This window comes from Equus caballus, chromosome 9, assembly GCF_041296265.1.
Source record: "Equus caballus isolate H_3958 breed thoroughbred chromosome 9, TB-T2T, whole genome shotgun sequence".
In the NCBI taxonomy this organism is placed as follows: domain Eukaryota; kingdom Metazoa; phylum Chordata; class Mammalia; order Perissodactyla; family Equidae; genus Equus; species Equus caballus.
This window is the reverse complement of record NC_091692.1, coordinates 63,561,757-63,572,698: the sequence shown is the minus strand read 5'-3', so window position 1 is coordinate 63,572,698 and position 10,942 is coordinate 63,561,757. Positions and strand designations below refer to the sequence as shown.

Here is a 10,942-nt window from a genome sequence, read left to right as displayed (position 1 = left end):
ACTTTAGACAAGGAGGGCAGGAAAGGCCACCATGGAGGCGACATTTCAGCCAAGAAGGAATCAGAGAGATGAAAAGCCAGGGGAAGAGTATTTCAGGTAGAGGAAGTGGGAAGGACAAAGTTCTCAAGCTCTCAAAAGAGCTTGGCATTTGGCATGTTCTGGGAATTATCCAAAGACTAGTGGGGAAGGATGGCAAGTAGTAATGGGGACAGGGGCACAGGAAGGCAGAGGCCAACTCATATGGGGCCCTGTAGGTCATGGTAAGGACTTTGGGGTTTACTCTAAGTGAGATGGAATACCACTGGAGAGTTTTTGGCTGGGGAAGGATACATCTAATTCATATTTTAAAACGATTGCTCTAGCCACCTTGTGGAGGTTCTGAGTGGAGGTAAGAAAAGCAGTTGGGAGACTATAGCAATAGTCCAGTAGTCAAATGAGAGGAGATGTCAGCTGGGACTAAGGAAGTAAAGTGGAGAGAGAAAAGGTATATTTTGCAGGTAGAATTGACAGGACCTGCTGATGGCTATTAGCAAAAGGGATTAGTTAAGAATAACTCTCAGGTTTCTGGTTTTAATAATTGGGTGAATTTTGATGCCTATCACTGGGAAAGAATCAGGATTTGGGGACAGAGAAGCCCACACATAATCTAATCCTTGCAAAAGCCCTTTAACCAATGTGGAAACCGAGGCAGGGAGAAGTAACTGGCTCCGGTTTACAGCGAGTATGTAGAGGAGAACTGAAACCCTGATCTGAATACTGACCTTAGTAACTCTGGGCTGTCACAGCAGGCCTCCAGAGTCTTATTTGCATAAGACGCCCTCTGTGCCCACAGAGAATGACTGAAGGAGGACTCATACTAGATGCTAAGGTTAAAAAAATGGGGGCAATGAAGCCACCCTAACCCCTCCGAAGACTGGTCAGGGAGCTCACCTGGAAAGTTTTTCTAACTCCTATCAAAGGTTGGCTGAAAGAACATCTAACAAAATCACCTACCATTGAAGGCGGGTGCCTGAGGGTTACTGTAAATATTCAATAAGAACATGATTACCCTTCAACTTTGTTCCCTAACAATGACACACATGAAAAGAAGTTAATCTTGTTAATTTGCTGTTTTCTTGCTTAGCCTGAGGGGTGACTCAAGAGTCACAAGGATTTATAAACTTATTTTGCAGAAGAAAAAGAATGCCTTTAAGGCAGTCACAATCACCAGATAACCAGCCCCCAGCTACCATGGAAGCCCAGAAGTCTGATTGCCTAGGGGATTACCAGAGTGAAAGAAACATGGATTTCCTCTTTGTTTCTCTGAAACTCCTCCTCCCAAGCCCCTTGGCTCTATCAAACCCCCTGCTTTCTTCTCTAGTTAAGGTGGAGTTGAGAGAACCTATCTCCCAGCCTTCTGTACTGGCCAATTCAAATAAACCTTTCTCCATCTCCAAGCACCCATGTCTCAGTGAGTGGCTTATTGCTCATTGGGCATGCCAAGTTGAGATTTGGGGTTTGGTAAAACTATTTGGGATAGAAAAGTGATGCCTCCTTCACAGGTTTGGGGGGAGCTCTGGGGTAGTAGAGGTTGCAGGCTCGCATGGCCTGGACTCCAGGGGACCCTTCTGCAACCACCAGGCCCCTCCCCACCCATGCAGCGCTCACTACAGCCTGGATCAACTACCTGCTGTTTTCTGAACACAGCAAGTTCTTTCATGCCTTTGTCAAAGGCAGACGCTGTTCCCTCTATGAGGGGACAGAGAGTGGGGCTCCCTCCCAGCCCTTTACCATGTGGCAACACCTCCTTTGCCTTCAGGACTTAGCTCTAAAATTAGCTTCTCTGTGAAGTCTGCACTTCCCCAGGCAGTGTTAGTCACCTCTCTGTATCCCCACAGTGTTCTGTTGAGGCATGTGTTAGGGATTTAACTATCCCCATTTTGCAGGCAGAGAAAATCTGAGCCTGCACAGCAACTAAATGGGGAGAACGGTGTGGCGCTGGAGGTGGGCACCAGAAAACTCTATATCACATGAGCCAGAGGGGCAAGAAAGTTTCCCAGATGACCCCTCCAGGCCTGGCTGGGGGAAGATAGGGGATCCAGGAATGATGGCAGTGAAGCTGGAATGAGGGAAGGCCGATTTGAGAGGCTATACCATAGGTTATTGTATTCTACTTCTAAAGCCTTTTCGCACTGAGATTCATAAATTGAAATTATTCCTTGATGTGTCTTTTCTCTGGAACTTCTCAAAGGGACTGAGGACAAGAGCTCCTGACTCCATTTGTCTGCCTTACTCAGGAAGATCCTAAGTGTGGCTCTTCACAAGAGTATCCTGATTTCGTCCTGACTGTCTGAACATGGCACTGTGCACAGCAGACTGGAGAGACTAGCCCCTGTTTTATATCTGTCACTGGGTTCCTACTAAAATTTGCATTAATAGCCTCTCCCGTTTATGCAGCACTTTACAATTCGCAAACTACCAAATTGTTTCACTTTAATTTTCACACAAAATCAGGGTAATTCTGCTGTAAACCCATGTTACAGTTGAGGAAACTGAGGCTCTGAGAGGTCAGGAACCCTGAAAGGAGGTAGCAGAGCAGAACTAGAACCCACGTAACACCAACTGTAAGTCCAGGGCTCACCCTGAGGAAAGGCCTGGCTTCCATTCTTCTAAAAGCCTGAGAAAATTCTAATTGCTTGACCTTCAGAACTCAGGAAGACCTTTTTGACTGTGGTTTGTGTCCCGGCCAAAATAAGCATTATTACAGGGGCTTGCAATTACCGGCGCAGTTTGCAGCATGCCCTAACCAAACCAGGAAGAGCTCCATCACAGGTTGATAAATAACCCTGCTTCCATAAAGGAGAGATGTTTCCAGAGAAAATAAACACACAGCAAATTGCTCCTTGTAGTAGGAGTGTTCCAGGGTGTGGATATAATAGGAAGCATTTTATAAGGAAAGAAGAGAATGATGTTGAGGATAGGAATAGGAGATATTGTGAAAAAGAACTGAGAAGGATACCAAAGAACAAAAATTGGGATGGAACCATTGGCAAAAAGAAAAAGATGTAGAATGTGGTGCAAGAGAAAGGCCATGAAATGTCAAAGATAAACATTTATTTAACAATCTGAAAGTAAAAATGAAAGAAATTTGAGGTTCTGGACTGAATCAATGTGTACCGAATCCCACAGGGTGATTTTGCCATGGGAGACATCAATGACAAGAGAGGAAAAAGGTCATAATAGCTGTATTTATTGGATTCTTGCTAGGTGCCAGGTACTCTCCTAGGACTTTAAAGATATGATCCTATTTAATGCGTGCAATGACCCTTTTATTGTTTTGCAAATTGTACAGATAAGAAGCTAAGGCACAGACAATTTAGGTACCTTGCCCAAGGTCCCTCAGCTGGTTGGTGATGAAGGTAGGGTGTGAACCGAAGGCTGTTGAGTCAATGCCCTTAAACTCCATGCTCTATCACCCTGTGTAGATGGCCTGCATTGAAAACTCAAGGTTTACAAGGTTAGTATTCAGACCAACGTTTAAACACAACGAATTCTACAAAGTGATAGTAGCAAGTGCGTGTGTGTCGGGGGTGGGGGGGAACTCTCTGAATAGGAAGTGATAGAGATACAACTTAAACTAGCTTAAGCTAAAAGGGAGATTTTTGGCAGCAGACCGAGATGGCTCCCAGAATGAAGGTTGAATTTGACAGTCAAGCTTTGGGAGCCCAGGAAACAGAGTCTCTGAGATTTCAGCTCCTGGAGTCAGAGATTTGAAAGGTCTCAGGACTCTCCTACCTCTCATCCTGTTTCTCTCCTTAGGTTGTTTCATTTTCTCCTATTGCAGGAGGGTTCTTTCATGGGGTGGGGGATAACCTCTGGTAGCCCGGGCTCCTAGCCTAGCAAGCAATTCCACAAGCAGAGGGGAAAAAAATCCCTCTTCTTTCCCAGCTTCTTTCCTTTTTTCCTCCCCAAAAAAGTTCCCAGGGAAGAACTGTGATTGGTCCAGCTTGGGTCATGTGCTTAACCATGGGCCAATCACTGTGGCCCTGGGGACAGAGTTCCATGATTGTCAGCCCCCTCCCACTAGGGTCACATTTGGCTTTGACAGATTTTCCGAGAAGGGAGATGTTGTTCTAGAGAGTCAAAACAACAAATGTCCATGATAAATTGGACTACTGGCAAGAAAATTACAAACATCAGGAGAGATGCAAAAACAGCCAAGATCAAAGAGTTTGATATGACAAATAAAAATGGCAAGCAATAGGATATATTGGAGAACATGAGGAAGCCATTTGGTATAAACCTAATTTGGCCTGACCTTGTCTTTTCAAAAGGGCCTGACCGTGGCTGTTGAGCATGCATTGTATATCTGCTTTAGATATTCCCTATGGCAAGAACAAAGGCCCTTGAGATAAAGGTGCAACTTCCCTCCCCCTCCCAACGTTGGCATCTCCTTAAGGATTAAGCATCTTTCCTTAGGCTAGAAACTGAGGCTAGAAACTGATTGCTGTGCTCACCTGTGACCGCCCAGTTCGAGACAATAGACTTGCCTCCTGCTACGCCCTCTGAGATAGCAGACCCACTACCTGCTGTGTCCATCAAGCACTGTGCTGACAGGGCAATCTAGTGACTATTGTGGGAGGGACATTTCAATCATATGTGAAACGTCCTGCTTGGGGGTATATAACCACTCTGTACACCTCACTTCTTTGGTGCCCTTTCTTCCTTTGGGAAGAAAGGCCCCGGGCCATGGTCCTCAGATTTCACCTCAGAATAAACTCAGCCAAATTTTCATTTATAGATTGGTTATGGATTATTTTCGTCGACAGATAGCAAGGATAATATGCCCGATAAACTTCAGAAACCCTATATAATGAAAACAAGATTTAGGCATGATGAGAGGAGATTTATCGTGTGGGGGCCTGGAATTGGCCACCCCAAAATATGTCTCTTTGGCATGATAATTATTTAGGGCTGGTCACTTTGCAGACAGGAAAGCAACTGAAAAGTAGAATTTACTTACCCTTTGTTAGGAGACATTTGCATTGTAAAGGAAATCTCCATCTGTAAAGATGCCTCCCTTTCTGTACCAGGAAGAAGAGGAGATGACCTTATCTCTAGAAACTCTTAATCAATGCCAAAGGCAAGGACTTAAATCTGCATAATAATCTTATTCCTGTTTCTGGTAACCTCCTGTAACTGACTCCCCCCACCCCCAACATCCTCCTTTGTCTTTAGCTGGATATGATATTTAAGGTGGTGGCTTCAGCCATTTTGGCGAGTTGCTCAGCTTGCCTGAGCCTCTCCCATGTACACATGTTATAAAGCTTTGTTTAATTTTCTCCTGCTATTCTGTGTCGCGTGAATTTAATTCATTCTCCGGCCAGATGAACCCAGAGAGGGTAGAGGAAATGTCTTCCTCCCCTACAATTGAACAAAGCAGAGGGTCTAAAAAGCAATTTGAAAGATAAATTAGGATGCTAGTTCTGAAACCCTTAAATAGTTCTATTGTTAAGGCAGATGCATTCTGGGAGAGTTGACTGATGCAGGATAGTACTCCTAGTTTGTGTTCACTAAATATTAATTCATTTTGATGACAGGTTTTATTAGAAATTATTGCTTGTAGCACTTACATATTTATAACATATATTTTTAGCAGAATAATTTGCATACGTAAAGTTCTGCATAAATGCAACCGATAATTTATTACAGAGTCATTGAGCTTATGTTTACTCTTTCATGCATATATTTATTCATTCATCTGTTAATTACTAACTGAGTGGATACTATATTTCAGGTACTCTGTTGGGAACACCTGGTTTCTGCCCTCAAAGTGCTTAGAGTACAGGAGACGGGACAGAACTATAAATAAATTGTGCCTGGACAGGTGTATCGTGGACACTGTGGTACACTGCCAGTCCCCCCGTCAAGACTAAGACACTTTGCCCCCACCTATGGGAATGTGTTAATGTTAAAGGCTCACAGATGAGTACATCCTCAGGAATTGCCCTTGGCTCACAGGAGCTGCCTCCCGCAAGGTTATGACCTCTAGAGCTGGGGCAGTCCACATCCCATGACAGCGACTGGTTGCTGAGAGGGTACAAGGACCATCTTCGAAGCTTGCCTCCACTGTAGACAACACTGAAGGGTCATCCCAGTCCCAGAGCTCCCTGCGGGATCAGCTGAGGCCTAAGCTGCAACTGCATCACAGTTCAGCTCCTCCCTTTGCCCAGTCGTGCTTCTGTCACTCCCCTATAGGTGTTGTTCCTGAGAACACTCTCCAAAAATAGTCTGCAATGCAAATCTCCATTTCTGAGTCTATTTTACAAGAAGGTGCAACTTAAAAAATTCTTATCAGGAAAGACTGTCAGATTCACAAGTTGCCTGAGCCTACTTTCCAGATAGAAGACACCGGTCACTTTGGAGCAAGCCTTTGTTTGGAGAAGAATCACCTAGATAGTCCCTCCACTTTGGGTAAATATAGAAAAGAAGGTACCCTTTGCTCTGGAGGAAGAGAGTCATAGAATATTCTTTGTAGCATGAGAAAGCCCATCCCTCTCAACCATTCCAGTGCAGAGCTGGTCTGCAGCTGAGAAAGAAGATATTTTGTACAGGAGACCAGAAACTTCCTGGGAAGGGAGGAATAGAGACTTGGACCCTCTTCCTTGTGAGGTTCAACGTTATTATAACCTCTCTTATAAATGTGATGGTCCCTACTGAGGTCCCCTGATGAGAAAGGAAGAAAAGGCTCCAGAGAGGAACTTAGCAGGAGCAAAAGGGGAGCCCCTGGGAAGCCCCTCATGTCCCAACCAGCCTGGTATGGGGGGTGGGCTTTGAGAGAAAGGATGAGCACAAGTCTGTAAGTTAAAGAGTCAAAGAGAAACATTTCCAACTAAGGACAACACTGCAGGAATAAAGTCATCTTCCCTCAGAGGACCGCATGGCCAGTGAGGAATATTATCTCGCAAGACGATCATCTCAGCAGCAGGCAAATCTACACTGTTTTACGAAACCAACTTTCAATATCAACCCTGTAGAGTAGTAACAAAATTGACCATGGTGGAAAATAGGGGCCTACTAGGGGACTGATGAGGTTTTCCAGTTCTCTTTCTCAAATGTGGGCAACCGGAGTTGCCATTAATTGGGGAAGGGAGGCTGTGAGCAATTCATTTAACACTCAGAAGAGATGCGATTGTCTTGGTACTTTAATCTGGTGAAAGGGGTCCTATAGGTTACAAATAATTCCAAAACAATGTGAGTAGTACCTTGGGAAGAGGAATGACAACTGGTAGGGAGGAAGCCTTCCTGAGGAGGTGAACCAAGCTCAGTCTTTTTTATTATTATTTATTTAAAGATTGGCACCTGAGCTAACAACTCTTGTCAACCTTTTTTTTTTCTGCTTTTTCTCCCCAAATCCCCCGGCCGCCTCCCCCCCCCCCCCCCCCCCCGTACATAGTTGTGTATCTTAGTTGCAGGTCCTTCTAGTTGTGGTATGTGGGATGCCGCCTCAGCATGGCCTGACAAGCAGTGCCATGTCCGTGCCCAGGATCCGAACTGGCGAAACCTGGGCCACCGCAGCGGAGCTCGCGAACCTAACCAATAGGCCACAGGGCCGGCCCCTAGCTCAGTCTTAATAGGCTGAGTAGGAGTCCTAAGGTGGATGATGAGGAGTGGATGTTGGTCAGAAGTACATCCGAGACTTCCCAGGACAACAGCACAGAGGCAGGAAGACATACTGTCTCCTGTAAACAAGTTAGGTGGATCTGGAGCCCAAGAGGCAGTGAAGGAGTGACTGTAGCCACAGTGAGACAATAGAAGACCCTAGAAGTCAGGATAAGACATTGAAACTTGCCCAGGTTACCCAATCTTGTCAAGAAAAGCTGGAATTCCTGATTTTTATCATACAGACTCAGATTTTTTAAGTTGGCAACTATTCCAAATTTTAAAGGTACGTTATGGGAGCTAAACAAAACATCTTTAGACATGGCCACCGGCCTCTAGTTTGCATCTTCTGCTAGACCGAAAGGAGCTTTTAGACAGAGAAGTGGAAGGATTAGATTTGCATATTAAAAGTTCATTCTTGGCAGTGATTAGAGAGAGTAAGAGACTAGACAGCAAGACTGGTTAATTCAACAAGAAATATTTTGAGGCTTCCATGTGTGACAAGAGCTGGAGTCACAATACTGAGTTGTGGCCCCTAAGCTTGGTGTAGGAGACAAAGTTAATCAACAATTACACAAATGTGCAATTACACACTGTGAGTATACTTCAGGGAAGAAAAGGAGAGGGCCTAAACTGTCAGAAATGTGGAAGAGAACAGGTTAAAGAGATATTTGGAAAGTTTGGTAACAATTTAGAATGAGGAGAAAAGAGAGGAGTTTCGAGGCCTTACTTGGCTGAGTGGCTAGATGCTGTTTTAGAAAGAAGCATAGACACAATCACAGGGAACTTTGCCACTCTTGAGAGTTACATAAACAGAGTAAGTGTGGTTTAAATAGATGGTGCAAAAGAATGAGAACTAAGACCTTCGTTTTAACTTTTGTCCTCTTACTGAGGCTTCCAAACAGTCATGTTCACCTCTTTCTGGAGATAAAGTTGATGCTTATCTCACAAGGCACTTGGATTAGTCAGGGTTCTCCAGAGAAACAAAACCAACATAGAGAGTACATAGAGAGAGAGAGAGAGAGAGATTTATTATAAGGAATTGGCTCACATGATTATGGAGGCTGACAAGTCCCCAGATCTGCAGTCAGCAAGCTGGGGGCTCAGGAGAGCCAATGGCGTATTTCTAGTCCCAAAGCCAACAGGCTGAAGACCAATAGAGAGCTGATGTTTCAGTGTAAGTTGGAATGGGCGGGGGTAGGGGAGACGGAGAGGAATGGGGGCCGGGCACGGGGGGAGAACTGGTGTCCCATTTTGAAAGGAGTCAGGCAGAGGAGTTCCCTCTTAGTTGAGGCAGAGTCAGCCTTTTTGTTCTATTCAGGCCTTCAGCGGATTAGATGAGGCCCACCCACATTAGGGAGGGACATCTGCTTTACCCAGTCTATGGATTCAAATGTTAATCTCACCCAGAAACACCATCACAGAAGCACCCAGAATAACGTTTGACCAAATGTGTGGGCACCCTGTGACCCAGCCAAGCTGACAAATAAAATTAGACATCACAGCACTTTTAAGTATAAAATGAAATAATTGATTTGAAACTACCTTAGATATTTCAAGGGCTATACAAATATAAAGTGGTAAGTAGAGAAACAATTCATTGTCTATAGCATATACTTTGGATAGTCTCTGTCTGCCCCTCTAGATCCATTGCCTCTCCTGCCCCGTGCCCAGCAGGCTGGTCTCCACCCACTGCAGAACCTGGACTCCCTGACCCGCTGGATTCTGGTTGGGAGGTACAGCAGGAGATTGGGGATAAGAGGCGAGAAAGGCCAGGCAGGGCACTTATTCCCTGCTCCCTGCTTGCCCTGTGTGTACCTTAGCTCCTGTCAGTGTCCCCTCTTCCTTGACTGCAGCTCCCTCCCCTGCCCCATCAGGCCAGGGAGTGCTAACAGCTTTCCTCTGCTTGAGACTCTGGGAGCTTCTCCAGCCCTTCTTGGGCTCTTACCGCTGTCAAAGAGCAAGTATCTGGTAGCTGTATTGATAATGTGAATATTAAATTCATATATAAGCTCTCTGAGGAAATTCTTATCAGTTCTATCTCTAATCTCAAATCTACCTTTTGCCATCTTTTTTCTTTTAACTTAATAATGACAACTTTAATATGAACATGTGTTGGATCCTCAAGAAATTGTCATAACGTAAAGGGAAGAGTGAGCTGCCATTGAAAGGAGCGGGTGCTGCTTAGGGATGAAAGGCATGCTGTTTCTGGATCCAGCCGATATGCAAATATATCAAAGCAACTGATAACAGTAGTCATTTGAATAATTGGAACTTCTCCACATACTGGGTCACTTCTCCCTTGGAGTAGGGCCTCAGCGCAATGCAAGTGGTGATATTCTCCCTCTGCTCCAGCCACAGCATGTGGTCAATGTTCTGTTGCAGGGTCTCAGCCAGCTCCTTTAGGGCCATCTCCTCTGGGGTCTCAAGGATCACCTTGAGCACGTGCTCTGGCTCCTGGCGGGGTAAGCAGCTGTGTGCGGTGGCTGCGTGACAAGCCTGTGCTACCAACGTGTCCACTTGCCAGGAGAACGGAGCCTGCGATAGATTCTTTCGTAACATCAAGTATTGCACCAGGAACTGCAGCTCTGTGCCAGAGGCTGCCGTCTTCCTGCCCTATTTCTTACTATCTCCATTGCTAGTGCCATAGTCCGTGCCACCATCTTCTCTCTCCTGGGTGACTGCAGTGGTCTCCTAACTGGACTTGATGCTCCTGTGCTGGGTATTTATCTATGGTCTCTGAGATAAGCTTCTAAGCTCTTCTCTGTAATATGGGGTTGGGATGATGCAAACTAAATCTCCCCACCTCCCGGCTAGCTGGCTTCCTGTTACGTTCTGCAATGTGAGGCGTCTGAAGGAGAAGGAAAGAGGGAGGGAGGGAGAAAGGAGAGGGGGCTTCTTTCCTGTTTTTCACTTCCTGTTTTTCAGTGTTGTTCTCCTAGCAGCATATAATGGCTCATATAATGGATGGCTCACTTCTGTTTATTATAGAGCTCTGCTTGATAAAAGAAGCAAAACAATTTTGTAATGCAAGCGATGGCAAATGGGATGTCTTGAATGCTTTTTAAAATAATTACTTTTTGGAATTTGCCCATGGCATTTCTTTTGGAGGTTTTACTAAGGAGTTAGAACTCTAAGGTGGGCCCTAAGAAGGCTGTTTTGATTTTCTGAAGAAACCATGAGTTTCCTTCTAATGGCCACCAGTTAGTAGTCCTCCATTTTGTGAATTAAAGTTTAGGTAAGGAAAATTAAAGAATTAAAGAAGGTAAAGTTTAGATAAGGAAAACCACACAGCACAACA

At 45.0% G+C, this 10,942-nt stretch overlaps 1 pseudogene; it reads right to left on the bottom strand.

The window, feature by feature from the left end:
• Positions 1 to 9,897: 9,897 nt before the first annotated feature.
• On the bottom strand, positions 9,898 to 10,203 carry LOC100062376 (putative peptidyl-tRNA hydrolase PTRHD1 pseudogene; annotated as a pseudogene).
• Positions 10,204 to 10,942: the final 739 nt, after the last annotated feature.